Genomic DNA, 22,712 nt, shown 5'->3' on the forward strand with positions numbered 1-22,712 from the left:
TAGCTAATAGAAATGTGGCTATATATATATATACACACACACACACATATTTTAATGAATATATATATATATATATTCATTTATATTTTAAGAGACAAGGTCCTGCTCTGTCACGCAGGTTGGAGTGCAGTGGCATGATCATAGCTCACTGCAGCCTCCAACTTCTGGGCTCAAGTGATCCTCTTGCCTCAGCCTACTGAATAGCTGGGATTACAGGTGCATGATTTCATGCCAAGCTAATTTACATTTTTTTGTGGAGATGTATGTTGTCTTGCTATGTTGCCCAGGCTGGTCTTAAATTTCTGGGCTCAAGTGATTTTCCTGCCTCAGCCTCCCAAAGTGCTGGGATTACAGGCATGAGCCACCATGCCTGGCCCAATAAAGATTCTTAATTGTCTCACATGACAAAAAATCTGTGGAGCTGTGACTTCATTTGCTACTTTGCCATCTCTGGCTATGCAGATGTGGGCCTTTGGCTTAGTGCCTCATGGTTATCAACTATTGGCCCTTCGCATTTAAGGAAGGAAGCAATGATGTGGGTAACAAAAAGTATCTGCTTTTTATCAAGGAAAGAAAAGTTATTTCCCAGGAGTGCACTAACAGACTGGCTCTTGAGTCTCATTGTCTGTACACAGATCACATGGTTGTCCCCAGCTGCAAGAGGGGCCACAAAATTAGGATCTTGTTCCAGCACTTTGGGATGCTAAGGTGGGAGAATCACTTGAGGCCAGGAGTTCGATACCAGCCTCGGCAACATAGTGAGAGCCCATCTTTGCCAAAATTAAAGAAAAATTAGCTGGGTGTCGTGGTGCACACCTGTGGTTCCAGCTCCTCGGGAGGCTGAGGCAGGAGGATTGCTTGAGCCCAGGAGGTCAAGGCTGTAATGAACTATGATCACGCCACTGCACACCAGCCTGGATGACAGAATGAGACTCTGTCTCTTAAAAACAACAATTAGTATCTTGTACGGGGAAATAGAATTGTCAAAATTAACTTAGATCCACCATGATGCATTGACTGGAAATGAACAGGCCCTGAAGAAGATGGTGAAGTTGGTTAGGCAAGTATAGTGTCTGCTACAAACTTCTTCAAGGTACGCTGTGTAGATGATATATTATCTATCATCTATACAGTGTACCATCTAAGTATAGATAATATGTTTTAATCCTGCGATTTGTTTGTACTACAAATCTTTCTTTACAACGTAGACATATTCCTGGGTGGTGGCTGTAAATATCTAGTGAAATAATTATTTTTGCACTGATTTTCATGAAAAAACTAAGATGGGTTTCAATGAAAAATATTTTGCTGGAAATGATACCACACACAACATGCTGAAAAGGGTGATCATACAGGTATCAAAATACAAGTCCATATAGGTACTTTCCATATTTGAGCAATAAATGTGTTCCAGTAAAGCGCCCCTAAGGAGGCTTTATGTAAAGTGAATCCTATATTTCCCTTTAGCCATTATTATGAAATCAGAGATACATTCCCACTGGAAAACATTCTTCTGGAGGTGGTCGATGTGACTGAAAAAAGTCAGCAAAGGTTTTATTCGGTGGCTAAGCTTCCAAACTGGACTTTGCGTTAGAACCACCCTTTGGGGCTTTCTAAAACTATGAGATTCCCAGACTTCTCTTCAAATCCGTGCAATCATAACCTTCGAGAAGGAGGCTGGGAAGCTGTGGATCCATAAAGCTTCCCATGTGATGTTGATGCCTAGGCAGATTTAGGAATCACTGTCCAAGTCTCAGACCCATAGGAATTTAATAGGACTTCGAAATAATTTGGTCCAACACTTTCATTTTAAAGAGGAGGAAAGATAAGTTATGAGACTTTCTTTTTTTTTTTTTTTTTCCAGGAATCCTGTATACTTTATTATTGATATTATTTTCTTCAATTTTTATTTTAAGTTCCAGGGTACGTGTGCAGGATGTGCAGGTTTGTTACCTAGGTAAACGGGTGCCATGATGGTTTGCTGCACAGATCAGCCCATCACCTAGATATTAAGCCCTGCATCCATTAGCTATTCTTCCTGATGCTCTCCCTCCCCTTGTCCCCTCTCAACAGGCCACAGTGCGTGTTGCTTCCCCTCATGTGTCCATGTGTTCTCATCACTTAGCTCCTACTTATAGGTGAGAACCTGTGGTATTGGATTTTTCGTTCCTGTGTTCGTTTGCTGAGGATAATGGCCTCCAGCTCCATCCATGTCCCTGCAAAGGACATGCTCTTGTAGCTTTTTATGGCTGCATAGTATTCCATATTCCATAATACATAGTACATATTCCATATTCCATAGTACATGGTGTATATGTACCACATTTTCTTTATTTAGTCTATCATTGATGGGATCCGTGTCTTTGCTGTTGTGGATAGTGCTGAAGTTATGAGACTTTCCAGTGGTCACAGAGCTACATAGTAGCAAAGACTTGACTTCAGTCCTCTCATCTCTGATATTTGTGCTCTTGCCAATACATCACCCCACTTGGGAAGGGATTTAGAAGATTTTATGTGGTGCATCCACAGTGTTACAATCTCTTACGAACTTGGAATCTGCTGCTTGTCTTCGTATCTCCCATTCCTTTATTTTATCTGTACATTTATCAGAATGTAAGATTTTCTGTGGGAGTTATCAAATTCCTTATTCTTAGAACTCCTTCCTGAGGGTCCAAGATGTACATTGCTTTGTAGAACTAGACTAACACAATTCACCAGGGGGTATGAATATCGAAAAGGATGCATCTCAAACAGAAATCTGAAATCTAAGGGCTTTACAAATTCTGCATTCACAATTTTGTTCAAAACCCTGTCAAATGAGCTTATTTGCATTAAGAAGTTACTAATGGCAGATCCACAAAGCTTCCTTATTGTAAGGAAAAAGGGAAGATGCTGAGATTTCATTCATTTTAGACAAACTTTTGTTTTGAATGCTTATGATATACTCATTACTGTTCCAGATTCTGCAATAAGGAAGCTTGTAGGATGGTTTTGGGAAGGTGGTGGAGAAGGAAGTATTAACAGGCCACTGTAATATAGTGTGATAACTGCAAAATTCAAGGAAAGTGCAAAGCACAGTGATTCTGTGGGGGAAGGGATTAACTTCTGAGGTAGGGCTGGGAGGGTGCTTTATATAAGGATGGAACTTCTTTTTCTTTCACACAGAGTGCATAAAGTTTCATCAGTTTTTGCCCTTTATGGATTTTTTTTTTAAGAGACAGGGTCTTGCTCTGTCACCCAGGCTGGAGCGCAGTGGCATGATCATAGCTCACTGCAGCCTTGAACTCCTAGACTCAAGTGATTATCCTGCCCCAGCCTCCCGAAGTGCTGGGATTATGGGCATGCACCACCATGCCCTGCCAGAATGTGACTTCTGAGTTGAGCCTTATGGTGAATAGAAACTCAAAAAGGGAACAAAGGAGACAGACATTTTGTGTCTATGCAATCACATGTGCAAAGGCCCTGGGGCATGAAGCAGCCTGGCATGATGGGGGAACTCTCAGTGAGATATGGAACATGATAGAACTGGAAGTGGCAGTGGAGAAGAGGCTGGTTTGGGAAGCGTATGGGTCTATTCTCATATTGCTCTAAAGAAATACTTGAGACTGGGTAATTTATAAAGAAAATAAATTTTATTGCCTCATGTTTCTGCAGGCTGTATGGGAAGCATGATGCTGGCATCTGCTCAGCTTCTGGGGAGGCCCCAGGAAACTTACAATCATGGCGGAAGCCAGTGGGGGCGTAGGCTCCTCTCATGGCCAGAGCAGGAGTAAGAGAGTGAGGGGGAGGCGCCACACACTTTTAAATGACCAGATCTCAGGAGAACTCCCTCACTATCACAAGGATAGAACCAAGGCAGATGGTGCTAGACCATTCATGAGAAATCGTCCCCATAACCCAGTCACCTCCCACCAGGCCCCACTTTCAACATTGGGGATTACATTTCAATATGAGATTTGTGGTGGAGGGAGGGACACACATCCAAACTGTATCAGGAAGGGGTGATCTATTAAGATCTATTTATGTGATCTATTAAGGCATTTGATCATTATCCCATAGGCAACAGGATGTGCTGAAGAGTTTTCACAGGGAAGTAGCTGTGAGAAGCTGCATTGGAAGGGGAACGTTCTGAAGGCAGGAGATTGCTGTGGGGCTATTGCAATAGTGTTGATAGGACAGCGAAAGAGACTTCCATGGGGCAGAAATAAAGGGCATAAAGGGGAAGGGAAGGAACCAGTAGTATTCCCATTTGAGTAGTCCCATTTTATAATTAAGGAAACTGAAGCACAGAGAAGTGAAGGGAATACTACAATATTAGTCAGTTCTCACCTTGCTATAAAGAACTACCTGAAACTGGGTAATGTATAAAGAAAAGAGGTTGAACTGGCTCATGGTTCCACAGGCTGTACAGGAAGTATGGCCTGGGAGGCCTCAGGAAGGCAAAAGGGAAGCAGGTATGTCTTACATGGTACGTCTTACATGGCCAGAGCAGGAGGAACGGGGGAAGGGGGAGGTACTACACATTTATAAACAACCAGATCTTGCTAGGTGCAGTGGCTCACACCTGTAATCCCAGCAGTTTGGGAAGCTGAGATGGGTGGATCACTTGAGGTCAGGAGTTTGAGACCAGCCTAGCCAACATGGCAAAACCCTGTCTCTATTAAATATACAAAAATAAGTCGGGTGTGGTGGTGCATGTCTGTAATCTCAGCTATTTGGGAGGCTGAGGCCGGAGATCGCTTGAACCTAGGAGGTGGAGGTTGCAGTGAGCTGAGATTGCACCACTGCACTACAGCTTTGGTGACAGAGTGAGACTCTGTCTCAAACAACAACAACAACAACAGCAAAAGCAGAACACCCCTCCCCATTCAACAGAAAAACCAACAACCAGATCTTGGGAGAACTCATTCACTATCATGAGAAGAGCAAGGTGGAAATCCACCCCCATGATCCAATCGCCTCCTACCAGTCCCCTCCTCTAACATCGGAGATGACAATTCAACAATGAAATTAGGGTGGGGACACAAATCCAAACCATATCAATGTTTAAGAGGTGAAATTGACAGGACCTGGTGGCTGACAGGTTAAGAGGGTGAATAAGAGGGAAGAGTTGAGAAGAACATTCCCGTTTCACATATTGGGAACAGAACACCAAGAAGAAAAATTTTTGTTTAGTTTTGTGGGGAATATCATGAGTTTCATGTTGGCCCTGACTCGAGGTATCTAAAAGATAGACGATGAAATTTTCCAGTAATTAAGAGAGACCTTTCCGAGGCTTATAGCTTTCGGAGTCCTCATTTTGATGTTACTCTATTGATCTCCCATGTTGAATAAGGAGAGACCTGAGGCCACAAAACAGGAATTCCTAACATCTAAGCAGTACTTTTGTTAGCTTTTCCTGCATAACAAACCACTCCAAATGCAGGGCCTTAAAATAACAAACATTTGTGGTTTCTCATGTGTATTAGTCCGTTTTCACACTGCTGTAAAGATACTGAGACTTGGTGATTTATGAAGAAATGAGGTTTAATTGACTCACAATTCCACATGGCTGGGGAGTCACAGGAAACTTACAATCATGACAGAAGGCGAGGGGAAACAAGGCATGTCTTACATAATGGCAGGAGAGAGAGAGAGAGAGAGAGTGTAGGGGAAGCTGCCACTTTTAAACCATCAGATATTGTGAGAACTGACTCACTATCAAGAGAACAGCAAGGGGGGACATCTGCCGCCATGATCCAATCACCTCCCACCAGCTCCCTCTCTCAATATGTGGAGATTACAATTCAAGATGAGATTTAGGTGGGGACACAGAGCCAAACCATACCATTGTGATTCTGTGGTTTGGCTGGGTGGTTCTTCAAGCGGTCCGGCTGGCTGAGCTGAGGTTGAATGACCTAGGATGGCCATTCTCACACGTCTGGGGTTGACTCCATGTCAGCTAGGGGGCAATAAGATGACTTGGCCATGTGTCTCTCACCATCCAACAGGCTAGCCCAGGCTCAGTCCTCTAGTGGGGATTCACAAGAATAACCCAAGAGGGAAAAACTTCAATTCTGAAGCCCTCTGTGGGGGTCTGCTTGTGTCACATTTGCCATGTGCTATTTGTCAAAACAATTCACCTGGCAAGCCCAGAGCAGGTGTGGAAAGGCACCTAGATTCGGAAATGTGAGTCATTGTGGCTATTTTTGCAATCACTTTCCCACAGAGGTATGACTGGTGGTTAGGGAGGCCACAGACACCCTGAGTGCCTGGTAGTGTGCTGGGCAATTCAGGGAAACTTATAGAGGTAAGAAATCAGGCCGGGCATGGTAGCTCACACCTGTAATCCCAGCATTTTGGGAGGCTGAGGAGGGCAGATCACTTGAGGTCAGGAGTTTGAGACCAGTCTGGCCAACATGGTAAAACCCCGTCTTTACTAAAAATACAAAAATTAGCTGGGCATGGTGGCATATGCCTGTAGTCCCAGCTACTTGGGAGGCTGAGAAAGGGGAATTGCTAGAACCCAGGAGGCAGAGGTTGCAGTGAGCCAGGATTGTACCACTGCACTCCAGCCTGGGTGACAGAGTGAGACTCTGTCTCAAAAAAAAAAAAAGTTAAAAATCAGCCCAAAGTCACACTTCCTAAGTGAATGAGCTGTGATTTGAATCTCTCTACATCTAGATCCAAAGTTAGTGGTTAGGTCAGGGGTGGTAGCTCATGCCTGTAATCCCAGCATTTTGGGAGGCTGAGGTGGGAGGATCACTTGAGCCCAGGAGTCCAGCTTGGGCAACATAGGGAGTTCCCTTCACTAAAAAAATAAAAATAAATTAACCAGGTGTATTGGCATGCACCTGTAATCCCAGCTACCTGGGAGGCTGAGGCAAGAGGATTACCTGAATCCAGAAATTGGAGGCTGCAGTGAGCTATGATTGCACCAGTGCACTCCGGCCTAGGCAACAGAGCGAGACTCTGTCTCTTAAAACAAACAAACAAACAAACAACAATGAAAAACAAATAAAAACCCAAATAAATGAAGTTAGTGCTTAATCACACCCCCACCATCTCTAGCTGGTTAGTACAACCTTCTTGTATCCTCCAGCCGTCATGCTGTGCTAAGAATCCCTTTTACTGCTGCAGAAATAAATATACAAAGAGAAAAGTGACAATTTTATATATATATATATATATATATATATATATATATTTTTTTTTTTTTTTTTTTTTTTTAAGGCAGAGTCTCGCTCTGTCACCCAGGCTGGAGTGCAGTGGTGCGATCTCGGCTCACTGCAAGCTCCGCCTCCTGGATTCAAACGATTCTTGTGCCTCAGCCTCTGGAGTAGTTGGGATTACAGGCGCGTACCACGACGCCTGGCTAATTTTTTGCATTTTTAGTGGAGACGAGGTTTCACCATGTTGGCCAGGCTGGTCTCAAACTCCTGACCTCAAGCAATCTGCCTGCCTTGGCCTCCCAAAGTGCTGGGATTACAGGCGTCAGCCGCCGAGCCCGGCGCACCATTTAAAATTTTGAACTTAGAGGTTATATGCCTGTATTTGACCCTTTGTTCTTGATTATGACTAAGGCTACTTGTTTGTCTTACGGCTGGCTAGAGATATGAAAGCATTAAGTGCTGTTAACACATTCTGGGGTTGGGTGCCTGTGCCTGGGGATGGTTCACAGATAGTGCTAGTCTTTGAAAGGTGTTTTTTTTTTTTCCTCGTTAAGCCTTCGGGCAATCTATTCTTTCTGCAATTGATAATTTCTTCCATAAGTCTTGCTTTCAAGAGGGGTACCTGGAGCAGGTGCCTTTTTGCCTCCCCACCCTCCTCTTGTCATCGAGTCTATTTTGCATGGTTAACTCCTTTATTTACATATATATATATATTTTTTAGATGGGGTCTCTCTGTGTTGTCCAGGCTGGGGTGCAGTGACACAGTCGTATCTCACTGCAGCCTTGAATTCCTGGGCTCAAACGATCCTCCTCAGTCTCCCTGGTAGATGAGACTACAGGTGTGCACAATCATTCTTAACTAATTAGTTTTTTAATTTTTATAGAGACGGGAACTTACGATGTTGCCAAGCCTGGTCTTAAACTCCTGGTTTCAAGCAATCCTTCCGCCATGGCCTTGCAAAGTGCTGGGATTACAGGCATGAGCCACCATGCCTGGCCTATGGTGAACTCTTCATGGAAACTCTGTGTATGGGGTTTTTAATTCCATAATGAAGTGGAATATGCAAGGATTATTGGAAGGTACGGGGAGAACTCCTTCCTCTCACTGGAACTCCTTTCCCGGCCTTTGAAATGAGAGAACTGGACTTGATGGTGTTTACATTGACATCCATCCTAAGGGTTAATTGTTCATGATTTGTAATCCTTGCTCGAGAGATCACAGGAGAAGGTTAAGGATGTGGGTTAGCTTGCTATACAAAGCTTTGTGTGGTCCTGGCCCCTAGTACCTCTCTAGCCTCATTTCCTGCTACTCCCCTTCATGACCATGCTGTCACATAGGACACTTCCAAAGATCCCATGCTCCCATCACCACTTGGCACGCATGGTTCCTCTTCCTGCAAGGCTCTTCCCTTATCCTTTCAATCCCATCTCAAACCATGGAGGTGACAGCCTCTGTGAAGCTATCCACAGTCTCTACCACTCCACCCAAGTTCCCAGTGTTGGGGCCTCTGCCCTCTGCTCTTTGGTGTCCTGTGTATATTTCTAGTGAAGCAAGATCATCCTCTATAGTAATTTTTTTTTTGAGAGACAGAGGGGTCTCCCTGTGTCACCCAGGCTGGAGTGCAGTGGTGCTTTCCACAACGCACTGCAGCCTCAATCTCCTGGGCTCAAGTGATCCTCCTGTCTCAGTTTCCTGAGTAGCTGGGACTATAGGTGTGTGCAACCAAGCACGGCTAATGTTATTTATTTTTTGTAGAGATGAAGTCTCTCTATGTTGCCCAGGATGGTCTTGAACTTCTTTTTTAAGAAAAAAAATTATTATTTTGAGACAGAGTCACCCTGTTGTCCAGGTTGGAATGCAGTGGCGGGATCTCAGCTCACTGCAACCTCCACCTCGAAGGTTCAAGTGATTCTCATGCCTCAGCCTCCCAAGTAGCTGGGATTACAGGTGCACACCACCGTGCCTGGCTAATTTTTGTATTTTTAGTAGTTACAGAGTTTCACCATGCTGGCCAGGCTGGTCTTGGACTCCTGACCTCAAGTGATCCACCAGCCTCAGCCTCCTACAGTGCCAGAGGTCTTGAATTTCTGAATTCAAGTGACACGCCCACTTCTGCCTCCTGAGTAGCTGGGGTTACAGGTGTGAGCCACTGCTCATGGCCTCTTTATTGCAATTTTATGTTTCTTCTTTGGAATGGGAATTCCTTGAAGGGCTGTGACTCCGTTTTCTGTCTCTAGCTCCCTAGTATAATGCCTGGCACATAAATGAAACTCCGTACATGAGGAGAGCCTGAATAGCTGCCCCCATCCTATCTACCGAGGCTCTAACTCCTTCCACTTTTTCTGATGGTGGTGCCGATCTCCAGTTCACAATGCTGGGAGGATGTATGGTACTTGCCACTGCTCCCTAAGCACTGGCACGGTGTCTTTAGGTTTGGCATAAAGGTGGGGCATTTCAGAGGCTGGGTGAGGTGGCTTACAGCTGTAATCCCAGCATTTTGGGAGGCTGAGGCAGGATGATGCTTGAGTCCAGTAGTTTGGGACAATTTGAACCACATAGTGAGACTCCATCTCTACAAAAACATAAAGTAAAATAAAATTAGCTCAGTGTGGTGGCACACATCTGTAGTCCCAGCTACTCGGGAGGCTGAGGCAGGAGGATTGCTTGAGCCCAGGAATTTGAGTCTGTAGTGAGCTGTGATCGTGCCACTGCACTCAAGCTTAGGTGACAGAGTGAGACCTTGTCTCTAGAAAAAAAAAATGGAGAGGTATTTCCAGCTTCCAGATGCCCGTTATTGAATTCCAGGCAAGTTCCATCTTCCCATACTGGAGCTGTCCCTAACCTCTGGTTTGTGATGATTTGAGGTTCTTGGAACTATGATGTTCTAATGTTTGCAAAGGCTGATCAATTATTACCCTGGTTCTTGACACTTCACATGGGCCAGGGAGTGATCTAATCAGGATATGTGCCAGATGGATGGAGGGAAGGAAAACCAGAGGGCAGGGGAAGGACTTGGAGGGATATCACAGGAGTGCAGGAGCTCCCAAGTTTGGGTTACTGAGAGGATACGTTATGGTGCCTTTTACAAAACGCACTTCTGCAGAAGTGCCCAGCAGAAGATCAGGTTGAAGAAGAAAGATAATGTGTGTTTGATCATGCAGAGCTTGAAGCGCTTGTAAGCAGTCAGAAATGTGGGTTTCAGGCTGGGAAGAAAAAAAATCAGAATCATAGTGAGAAAGATGTGGCTTACTGCAGCTAAGGGGGAGCATGGGCCTTCTGGGAAAGAATACAGAGAGACAAAAGAAGCTAGTAAATGGATATTTAGAGAACATCTATTCTAACAATGAGCTAAAGGGATGCAGAAAGATGTAGGAGTCTCAGAAGAATATAAAACTGCTGAGATTTACGGAGAAGAGTTTGTAGAAAGCTTGTTTGCAGACTCTATGAAAGGCAACTTCTACTTACGTATCTTAAGTGGAAAATAGAATTGAATGACACCCTCCTCCACTACATGCGGGGTGTTCGGAGCTTGCACACGGAGATAGGGTCTCACCCAGCCAATCTGACCTGTTGAATCAGCTCGGGCAATCAGTGAGGAGACGGATTTTGCGTGGAAGTGAGGAAAATTTCAATAAGATTTCGATGATCAATGGGAATGTCAAATGACACTAAGAGTCACTGGAGTTTTAATGCTGGTGGAATTCCTGACTGCTTTTTTTTTTTTTTTTTTTTAACGTTTGGAACAATCTGGTTTCTTTACCCCCATGTTTTTTCCCCATGAGCAAAAGGTATATTTCTGGTTTACAAGTAAAATAACTAGATCCAGATGGGATGACCCGTGTGGGGTTTTTTTTGTTTATTTTTTAGAGACAGGATCTTGCTCTTACCCAGGCTGAGAGTGCAGTGGCACAATCATAGCTCACTGCAGCCTTGAATTCCTGGGCTTAAGCCATCCTGCCTCAGCCTTCTGAGTATCTGGGAGTACAGATACATGCCAGCATCCCTAATTGATTTTTTTTTTTTTTTTTTTGGTAGAGACAGGGTCTCGTTATGTTGCCCACACTAGTCTTGAACTCCTGGTCTCAAGGTTGTGCCTGCCTTGGCCTCCCAAAGTGTTGGGATTACAGGTGTGAGCCCTGCACCTGGTCTTATCTTTTTTTTTTTTTTTGAAACAGGATGTTGCTCTGTCATCCAGACTAGAATGCAGTGGTGTGAACATGGCTCACTGCAGTCTCGACTTCCCAAGCTCAAGCGATTCTCTCACCTCAGCCTCTGGTGTAGTTGGGACCGCAGATGTGCGCCATCATGCCTACCTAATTTTTACTTTTTTCTGTGGAAATAGGAATCTTGCTTTGTTGCCCAGAGTGTCTCGAACTCCTGGGCTTAAGTAAGCCTCCTGTCTCAGCCTCCCAAAGTGCTGAGATTACAGGTGTGAGCCATTGCACCCAGCCCTCTTTTTAATAAGCAATGAGTTCTCAGAAAATACCTTGAGAATTCTTATTTAGTTATTCATTGTGGTACAGTATACATACAGATATGCCATTTTAAGCATTTTAAGTGCATTTAATACATGTGCGATGTTGTACAACCGTTACCATTATCCATTTCCAGTTCTTTTTCATCGTCCCAAACAGAAACTCTGTGCCCAGTAAACACTTGCTCCCTCTGTTCCCCCCATCCCAGGCTCTCCATGCAGAATTATACAACCCCAGCCTTTTGTGTCTGGTTTATTTCACTTAGCATATCCTTAGGGATTCTTGACAGCCCTCTGGAATTTGGCCGCGCCAATGTTTTGGATATAGATTTCTGGAGTACGTGACATAATTCTTCAATTATTTTCTCAGAGGCTCTGCCCCTTCTTGAGATGGTGAACAGAAGTTTCTATCCAAAAAACCCATTTTGCGCATTTTTAATACAACCTCCCATAGCAACAGTTGTGAGATGCTAGTTTCCACATTTGCCAAAGACTTTTTGCAGAGAAAATGTGGCAGATGGCAGTGCCAATCCACTGCAAAGGTGCTTTGTGCTGTGCGTGGCTGGGCACGTAGGGGCCCCGGAAATTCTTCATCATGCAATAGATGCCTGGGCTTCCTTATCCTGAGTCATGACAACCCCTGTGGTGTGAGCGCTTGTCACATGTTAAAACACTTCTTCATTTTAATGGCTTTAATAAAAAAATTTTACAAGCCCCCGTGTTTTCATTATCAGATTCAACAGGCATAAAATGAGTCTGCCAAATTGCTATAAAAGTTTCTAAATGCTTATTCCTGATTTCTGTGATTATCTTGTGGCCCAGTAGCAAAGAGTTCTCACACCACACCCCGAGTAGCTCTGCTGTAGGTAGCAGAGGAGATGGGTTGCTTGGAAGCTCACTTTATGTTAGTTTGACACATAAGGTCTTGCTCTGTTGCCCAGGCTGGAGTGCAACGGTGCACTGCAGCCTCGACCTCCTGGGCTCAAGCAGAAATGTTGACTTGAGTTTGAGTCTATACTCACCTGACCTTCGGCATTTACTTTCTCTATAATCTTCTTCTCCTTCTTCCTCTTCCTCCTCCTTCTTCTTCTTCCTCTTCTTTTCTTCCTCCTCTTCCTCTTCTCCTTCTCCCCCTCCTCCCTCCTCCCTCCCCCTTCTCCCTCTCCCTCCTACCTGCTCCTCCTCCTCCTCCTTCTTCTTCTTCCTCTTCTTCTTTTCTTCTTCTTCTTCCTCTTCACTTTCTCATATAAGAGATGGGGTCTTCCTCTGTCACTAAGGCTGGAATGCAGTGGTGCAGTCACAGCTCACTGCAGCCTCAAACTCCTGAGCTCAAGCCATCCTCCCACCCTGGCCTCCCAAGTAGCTGGAACTACAGGTGCACACCACCACACCTGGCTAATTAAAAAAAACCTTTTTTGTAGACATGGGGACTCACTATGTTGTCCATGCTGGCCTCAAACCTCTGGGCTCAAGCAGTCCTCCCACCTTAGCTTCCCAAAGTGCTAGGATTACAGGTATGCGCCACTTTGCCTGGCCAGAGCTCATTTTAATAACATTTTTGAAAGATATGTTCCCTCAAGACAATGTTTCCAGCCGAGCACAGTGGCTCATGCCTGTAATCCCAGTATTCTGGGAGGCCGAGGCCAGTGGATCACTTGAGGTCAAGAGCTTGAGACCAGCCTGGCCAACATGGTGAAACCCGATTTCTACTAAAAATACAAAAATTATCTGGTTGTGGTACCGGGCACCTGTAATCCCAGCCACTCGGAAGGCTGAGGCAAGAGAATTGCTTGAACCCAGGAGGCAGAGGTCGCAGTGAGCCAAGATCGCACCACTGTATTCCAGCCTGGGCAACAGGGTAAGACTCGGTCTCAAAAAAAAAAAAAAAGACAACATTTCCTCTTACTGACTCTACTTCCTCATACTATGGGAATAGATTAGTTTGTCTGAACAAACCTCTATTACCCAGACTCTGGGTGAGAGGTTCTACCAATTGTTCTATGTCATATTTGGGTCAGGAACTCTGATGTGAAGCTATGAAATGCCATTGGCTAGTATATTCATTTGAAGCTTCATAATTTGTCACATTTGGTTTCCTCAGGGCACTATTGTAGAGCTTTGTTATACTCTATTCCCAAGGTGAGTTATCAACACGCCATGTAAGAAATCCTTTAGGTTACCTTGCTGAGGTACATGGCCCCTCTGAAATATATGCACCAATTTCTAGCCCTATTTGGGTCTTACTAACTGTATTCATTTATTTATTTAGAGACAAGTCTCTCTTCATTGCCTAGGCTGGAGTGCAGTGGTGCCATCATAGCTCAGTGCAGCCTCCAATTCCTGGGCTCAAGCAATCCTCCTGCCTCAGCCTCCTGACTAGCTGGCATTCCAGGCGTGTACCTCAAAGCCCAGCTAATTTTATTTTTTGTAGAGATGTGGTTTTGCTATGTTGCTCAGGCTGGTCTGGAACTCCTGGACTCAAGCCCCTTTTCTGCCTTGGCCTCCCAAAGCGCTAGGATTACAGGCATGAGCCACCATGCCTGGCAACAATATTTAAATCTCTGAACAGTTCTAGGTGTGTGTGACAAGTATGTCTTCAATAACTGTACAAGTTAATGCAACGTTGAATCTTTTGTAATGGGTATGTCTTAAGGGAAGCTGACATCATAAGAAATCTTATCGGGACCTACATTCGTTTGGGCTCCATAGATGGGCAATCCTGTAGTATGCTTCTACTTAGAAGGTCATGACTAAATTCCAGAGATGGCCAGTTAGCCTATGAATCTCAGGATGCAGCTGAATGGACATTAACCATCTCAGCATCGCAGGAGGCATCCAGTAAGCCTTCTGGAGTGAGCGATGATATCATCCCACGCACGTAGCTTTTGTGTGGTGTAGTGCACAAACACCTGGGTCTAGGACTGGGTTCAAGTCCTCCTCTGCCATTTGCAGTTTATGTGAACTTGAGCAGGCACTTAACCTCTCAGAGCCTCCTGGATTAAACATGTTAGGAGGATTAAACGAGAATCCCTGGAGAGCTTGGTGCCTGGCGTATAGCAAGCACTCAAATGTTGGTTTTGTTCTCCTCTGAGATTTCTCTGCCGTGGTCCAGAAAGCAGCTCTTGAATCCTCAGGTTATAGGTGGAAAGCACAGTCGATTGCTTCACAGTGGTGGTTCAGAACAGATTGATACTGCCTGCTGTTGCATGGTTTTTTTTTTTTTTCTGCTGGAGAGTCTGCAGTCCTTGTCTCTTAAAGAGATTGTGTTTGGTAGCAGTAAACAGGCTTTTAGCAAAACGGCTCTTTAATCCCATTCAAGTATATTCTGCACTTACAATAGAAATGCAAATGAAAACTAAAATGAGAATTTTTTTTTTTTTTTTGAAACAGAGTCTTGTTCTGTTGCCCAGGCTGGAGTGCGGTAGCATGATCTCGGCTCACTGCAATTGCTCGGGTTCAAGCGATTCTCCTGCTTCAGCCTCCTGAGTAGCTGGGATTACAGGTACCTTCTACCACCCCTGGCTAATTGTTTGTATTTTTAGTAGCGACGGGGTTTCACTATGTTGGCCAGGTTGGTCTCGAACTCCTGACCTCAGGTGATCCACCCACCTTGGCCTCACAAAGTGCTGGGATTCCAGGCAGGAGCCACCGCACCTGGCCGAGATATCATTTTTTACCTGTGGGTTGGGGGAAGATCAAGACAGTTTGATACCATGCTGGGCTAGGGGTAGGATTGGACAGCAGGCATGGGGGGAAGTATAAATTGGAACAGTGTTCATGGAGAGCAATTTAGCAATGTCTATCGCCATCACAAATGTACATTTCACTTTTAGAAAAGTATTTATACTTGCTGATATGCAAAAGAGAGTGTTTACTGGCATAATATGATTTTTAAGTTTTTTTTTTTTAAAAAAAGACAGGGTCTTACTCTGGGTCACCTAGGCTGGAGTGCAGTGGTGCAGTTACAGCTCACTGTAGCCTCGAACTTCTGGGCTCCAACAATCCTCAGCCTCCCTAGTAGCTGGAACTACAGGCACATACCACCACACTCAGCTAATATTTTAATACACATTTTTTAGAGACAGGGTCTTGCTATGTTGCCTAGGCTGGTCTTGAACTCCTGGACCCAAATGATCCTCCCTCTTTGGCCTCCCAAAAGTGCTAGGCTTACAGGCATGAGCCACTGCACTTGGCCAAGATAGATTTTTAAGTGAAAGATGAAAAGTATAGCAGAATGTGTGTCGCTTGCCTTATATATGTAGTATTTATGTTAAATAAAAAGAAAAAATTCACGTATCCAAAAAAAGAATATTTTGGGTTGACCCAGACATTTTTAACTGTGGAAACTCAAAGGAAACAAAATTGGGGCCACAGTGCTTGAAAGAGTATGTAACAATATTTAGTCTTCTCTGTAAGTATGAAATATGGGCCTTGCAGAGCTCTGCTTCAGTAAGTGACATGAGGTCAAGCCGGGTCTGTTTGCTCATGCTTTTGCTCTCAGCACCTAGGACAGGGCCTGCCTCGGTAAACACAGTTGAATGAATAAATGAATGAAGGAAGGATGAGATGGAACTTGACCTCTTTTCTGAGCTCGCAATTGAATGAATCCTGCCAGCAGGAACCCGGGAGCTATTGTATCACTGTACTCACCTAATGTTCACTGCAAATGTTCTGGAAGTTCATAACTGAGATGGGGGAGAAGCAGAACTAGGACTCATAACCTGGGGCCATGTGACCTGCTTATTAATTGCTAGAAAGAGCTAGCAATATTATATAACCCCATGCTTTGAAAGTGTATTTGAAAGTGTGATTTTACATAGAAAACACTTGAAAGTGTAATTTACATAGAAAACCTTCTGTGGCCAGGTCAGTTTTATTGGTTCTTTTGTAAAAATGGTAAATATTTATGATAGGAAATGAAGGTAAACAAAAAATAATTAGCAATTCTACTAGCCAGATATAGTCACTGCTAACATTTTGGGATGCAACTTTCCAGGCTGCACTTATGGCACACACTATAACACACACACACACACACACACACACACACACACAGTCCTTTCTTAAATAATTTAATTTAATTTTTTTTTTTTAGAGACACTCTGTCACCCAGGCTGGGGTGCAGTGGCAGGATCATACCTCACTACAGCCTCAAACTCCTGGGCCAAAGTGATCTTTCTACCTCAGCCTCCCAAGTAGCTAGAACTGCAGGGTCATGCCATCATGCCTATCTAATTAAAAAAATATATTTTTGGAGAGACAGGGTCTTGCTATGTTGCCCAGGTCGGTCTCAAACTCCTAGGCTGAAGTGATCCTCCCACCTTGGCCTCCCAAAGTGCTAGGATTACAGACACGAGCCACTGCATCCAGTCCAATTTCTGTTTTATAAAAAACAAAAGTAGAATTATTCAAGTCAGTTAAAATTTTCCCTCCTTGCTTGATCTCATTTCTATCCTTATACTTAGCCACATTTCAGATGTGATGGAGTGCTCATCTTGTCTCGGCCATGTCCATATTGAGTTTTCTTTTCTTTTTTTTTTTTTAAGTCTTGCTCTGTTGCCCGGAGTGCAGTGGCACGATCTTGGCTCACTGCAACCTCTGCCTCCCAGGTTCAAGTGATTCTCCTGCCTCAACCCCCCGAGTAGTTGGGATTACAGGTGGCTGCCACCACACCCGGCTAATTTTGTATTTTTAGTAGATACGGGGTTTCACCATGTTGCCCAGGCTAGTCTTGAACTCCTGAACTCATGATCCACCTGTCTTAGCCTCCCAAAGTGCTGGGATTACAGGAGTGAGCCACCGCGCCTGGCCTCGAGTTTTCTTACTCTTGCACTCTACTGTATTGTTCTAGATTGTAATGCTTTTTTTGATTATTCTTCATAATATTAAGATGATTTCTCCCATAGCTGTGTGGGATGACTTTCAGTTCCCTTAAATGTCGCATCCTTTCCCTTTGTGCCTTCCTTCTTCTGCCTTGAAAGCCACCCCAATTCTCACTTTCTTTTTTTTTCTTTTTTTTTTTTTTTGAGATGGAGTCTCTTTCTGTCACCCAGACTAGAGTGCAACCTCTTGGCTCACCGCAAGCTCTGCCTCCCAGGTTCGAGCGATTCTCATCCCTCAGCCTCCCAAGTAGCTGGGATTACAGTGGTGCACCACCACACCTGGCTAATTTTTGCATTTTTAGTAGAGATGAGGTTTCACCATGTTGTCCAGGCTGGTCTTGAACTCCAGGCCTCGAGTGATCCTCCCATCTTAGCCTCCCAAGTAGCTGGGACTATAGGCTTGAGCTACCACAACCAGCCCCACTTTTTCTTATTCCTAGCTACTTTGTGACCTTCCAGTCTCGGCAATCCAATGTCATTTCCACAAGGAGCTTTACCTGGCCATGCAATGAATCAGCGACCCCTTCTCTGCATGCCTGTTTCATCTTGCACAGACTTCGGTGTCTGCATATTAAGTCGAAAACTTACTGTATACCGTAATTTGGGGATTCCTTGCCTATTTCTTCTACTAGACTGTAATCTTAATTAAAGGAACAATGTCTTGTTCAACCTAAATTTTCTGGAGGCTGGTGTTGGGAACTGAGCAAATAGTAAATGTATCATACGTGCAGGCAGATTAAGCAAAAGCCTGAAATGGACATGACGTTTTGCAGATCACAAGAGGCCTTTCCCATGCGTTGTCCTAGTTAGCTCACTTCTCTACTCCTGGCATTTCCATTGAGGTGACATCTTATGAGTCACTTCTGGCTGTTCTCTACCCATTAATCACTCCTTCTCTTAGGAGCAGCAGGATCTGTCTGGCAGATGTGGAAGAATAATCTGGATGAGCTCAGGTAAACTCAGCTCTCTGGTTTCTTTCTGGGATGAGCTGCTCATTGAGGCTCTGATTTCTCCTTCGCCTTTCCAGGCTGTAACTCAACCATCCCCTATGGCGTGTGGAAGCACCAGCCCAGCGTGGCCTGGGACTGAACAAGTCTTCTGCCTTAATCTGGGTTTCAGGTCCGTTTATTTCTCATTCTACTCTGCCTTCCAACTAGGCCTCTTTCAGGAATAAAGGTGAAAATTCTGGCCCCCATCTTAGTCTTCATTTTGTTTTTCTATTTACAGCCTGGGTGGGGAAGAAACATACTATTTTTTATTTTATTTTGTTTGTTTGTTTATTTATTTATTTATTTATTTATTTTTGAGACAGAGTTTTGCTCTTGGAGTGCAATGGTGCAATCACAGCTTGCTGCAACCTCCATCTCCCGGGTTCAAGCGATTCTCCTGCCTCAGCCTCCTGAGTAGCTGGGATTACAGGCGTGCGCCATCACGCCTCGCTAACTTTGTGTTTTTAGTAGAGACAGGGTTTCTCCATGTTGGTCAGGCTGGTCTTGAACTCCCGATCTCAGGTGATTCTCATGCCAATAGGTAATTTGACTTTTATTCCTATTTAATTGAAGAGGAAACTGAGGCTCTGAGTGGTCAAACAACAGGTCTACAGTCGGAGTGTTTCTGAGACCTGATATCAGGATGGCTGACTCTCCAAACTATGTTCTTTCCGTTTCAGGTTTTTTTTTTTTTTTCTTAAACATAGTACTTTAATTCAGAAAAAGATCATTCAGAATTAAGGAAGCAAGTCTGACATAATATAACGCTGGGTGAACATTGACATAAGGACAGATCTATCTTGTAAATTTGAATGCAAAATTGAACACAATGTTAACACGTATATAGATATGGGATAATAATAGTCTTCTAAAATAATCTGGACTCAATATGTGTTACTGAGCTATGAAAGGATTTCAGACACGTAATTTGCTACATTAGTAACCCAAGTTTTGCTGTGATAAGAGCGTGGAATGTGGCTGGGCACAGTGGCCCATGCCTGGAATCCCAGCACTTTGAGAGGCAGAGGTGGGCAGATTGTTTTAGCCCAGGAGTTCGAGAGCAGCCTGCGCAACCTGGCGAAACTCCATCTCTACAGAAAATATAAAAAATCAGAGAGGCATGGTGGCATGTGCCTGTAGTCCCAGCTACTTGAGAGGCTGAGGTGGGAGGATTGCTTGAAGCCCAGGAGGTTGACTGCAGTGAGCCATGATCAATTGCACCACTGCACTCCAGCCTGGGAGACAAAGTGAGATCTTGTCTTAAAAAAAAAAAAAAAACAAGGCCGGGCGCGGTGGCGCAAGCCTATAATCCCAGCACTTTGGGAGGCCGAGACGGGCGGATCACGAGGTCAGGAGATCGAGACCATCCTGGCTAACACGGTGAAAAATTCAGAAAACTAAAAAATACAGAAAACGCCACTAAAAAATACAGAAAACTAGCCGGGCGTGGCGGCGGGCGCCTGTAGTCTCAGCTACTCGGGAGGCTGAGGCAGGAGAATGGCGTGGACCCGGGAGGGGGAGCTTGCAGTGAGCTGAGATCCGGCCACTGCACTCCAGCCTGGGCGACAGAGCGACACTCCGTCTCAAAAACAAAACAAAACAAAACAAAACAAAACAAAACAAAACAAAACAAAAAAGCTTATGTGTGCTGTGTGCTTATGTGTAAGTTAGTGGCCTCAGTGCTGCACTCCAAAGCATATATAAGTCCAACTTTGACGGACAGACTGAGAGCTTGGACTCTGGCTGGGTTACTCTCTGTCAACCTTCCATTTGTTCTCTCAAGCCTCACCCGCCAACACGAGCACCACGTGCTACTGTTTAAGGACCTTGCCTGTCAACAGGGAATCTATGCTGTGCTGGTCACCATTTGAGTTATTTTGTGACCATTCTTCCCATAATCTAGACTGCAAACTGCAACCAGAATCCCCGCACAGGGTGGAAAGAGAAACTCAGGTCTCTTTAAGGACCTTCCAATTCGGAGTCTGTAATGCACCTTCTGGGCTGGCATAGGATCATAGGATCGTCTCTTTCTCTGTGATTCTTCCTTACGGGGCGCGTGCTAAACGCTCAGTAAATGCATGCCTGACACCAGCCTGATGGTTTAGCATGAGAGGCCCTCAAGAAGAGAAACAGGCTGTGTAAACATTTACTACAGATGGTTGCAAAGGAGCTATGAAGTCATGTCTTCAGTATGGGCAGTACTGAGTGATGTTTTCTCAGTCACGCCCATATGTACCGGTCAAGACTCCATCAATCATGTCATCTTCAGAAATGAGAAACGTCGGCATCAGCTCTGGGGTAGGCACTGGTGGCTGCCTGACCAGCTCCATCCCCCGCGCTGGGTGGGTTCAGCCAGGCTTTCTGATCCAGTGTGCAATGTCTCAGATAAGTTCTGCTTTGGAAAACAGTTTCCCTTTACTTTTTATGTGTTTTCTGGGCTTATAAACCCATGGGTATGTTGAGGGAAACACAGTCCATATGTTTCTGATTTACTTACATTCAACTTGCCAGAAGTTTCTTTTGTAGAATATACTTTACGTCTGGGAAACCTTTTCAGCCTGTTTTTTAAAGCCTTTTAGCCCAGATCTTCACACTCAAAAGGAGGCAGAGAATTGAAACAATTATTAGGATATAATTGAGACCAGAGAACCCGTTTGCCTTTGTTAGTTACCTGAGCATTTCAGGGAACAGGTAAGCTCAAAGGCCTCTGGTGCAGAGGTAATTACCCTGGTTATCCACTTCCCATTTCACATGTAGACACGATCTTAAAAGACGATCTTAAAAGACGAACATCTTTCTTCAGAGCCCTGTATGCAAAATTTTGGTTTCTATTTAAGCTAATCTTAGCTAAGTGTCCCTGGTCTGTTTCCTATTCAGAAATCTCTGAATTTGAGTAGGTTATAAATTTGATAAAGTGCTTTTATTTATTTATTCTTTGCTTGGAGGAGAGAGTGACATAAATCCAAGTAAAAATAACATACATAAAACTTTCAAACTGAAATACTAACTTTTAGATGATAAGTGTTATTATTTTTATTAGCAATAAATGTCAAAAGCATTGAAAAGTGGTTGGGAGTGATGAAGTGGTAGGAAAAAGAGTATACTGGGGCAGAGACAGGGACAGCCCACTTAAGAAATAGGGAAAACAAATTATAGTCAACCCACCCAAGATACACATCAATTTAGGAAGAAGCTAAAACTGTTTTTATATTCACCAAATTTCTAATCTAGAGGGCTGGCTGCATGTCAAATGCTGGTGTGAGCACTGGGATCCCCTACAAGCAGACTAGAACGCCCGGCCTGGTCCCCCATTCCAAACCACGGGCAGGGTGGCAGTGATCACATATTGGCAATCTACCCCTTTTCTCAACTTTTAGCTGAATTTTCAATTTTTCCCTGAAACTTTATAACATTTTCATAAAGTGAAATTTTGATTCTGGAATCTTATTTTCCACTTTTCTCCTTTTGCAACGCGGAATGTCTGCTTTCCCTGAAAGGTGTTTATGCTAAGTTGTTCCAGAAATTACAACCAGTGAAAGCAGAGACACAGCGTAGTTTGTAGAGAAAAATGGAAGAAAAGCCTCTGGGAAAGAGCACAGACTTTTTCCCCCTTCACCTTCCCCTTCCCCTTCCCCTTCCCCTTCCCCTTCCCTTCCCTTCCCTCTTTCCTTCTTTCTTTCTTTCTTTTTGATGGAGTCTCACTCTGTCACCCAGGCTGGAGTGCAGTGGCACAACTCCACCTCCCGGGTTCAAGTGATTCTCCTGCCTCAGCCTCCTGAATAGCTGGGGTTACAGGCACATGCCACCATGTTCGGCTAATTTTTGTATTTTTAGTAGAGACGGGGTTTCACCATGTTGGCCAGGCTGGTCTCGAACTCCTGACCTCAGGTGATCCGCTGGCCTTGGCCTCCCGAAGTGTTGGGATCATAGGCACGAGCCACTGTGCCTGGCTGAGCACAGACTTTTCAAAGGGGAATCCAGGTTTCCAATTAGGCGCTGTCTTTTAATTTCCACAATGCATGAAATTCCAAAAAGGGATGAAGGTGATGGGAAAGAAAAAGGGAAGGAGAATGGAAAACAAGCTGACTCTCAGGGTGTCTTTTGTTTTCAAGGGGCCACGAGAGAGTCATTTAATATTTCTAGGTCTCAGTTTCTTCAATGGTAAAATAAAAATGTTTGTCTGTATAATCGTGATGGCCCTTTCTTGATCAAAGG

Source organism: Chlorocebus sabaeus, chromosome 28 (assembly GCF_047675955.1).
Source record: "Chlorocebus sabaeus isolate Y175 chromosome 28, mChlSab1.0.hap1, whole genome shotgun sequence".
In the NCBI taxonomy this organism is placed as follows: domain Eukaryota; kingdom Metazoa; phylum Chordata; class Mammalia; order Primates; family Cercopithecidae; genus Chlorocebus; species Chlorocebus sabaeus.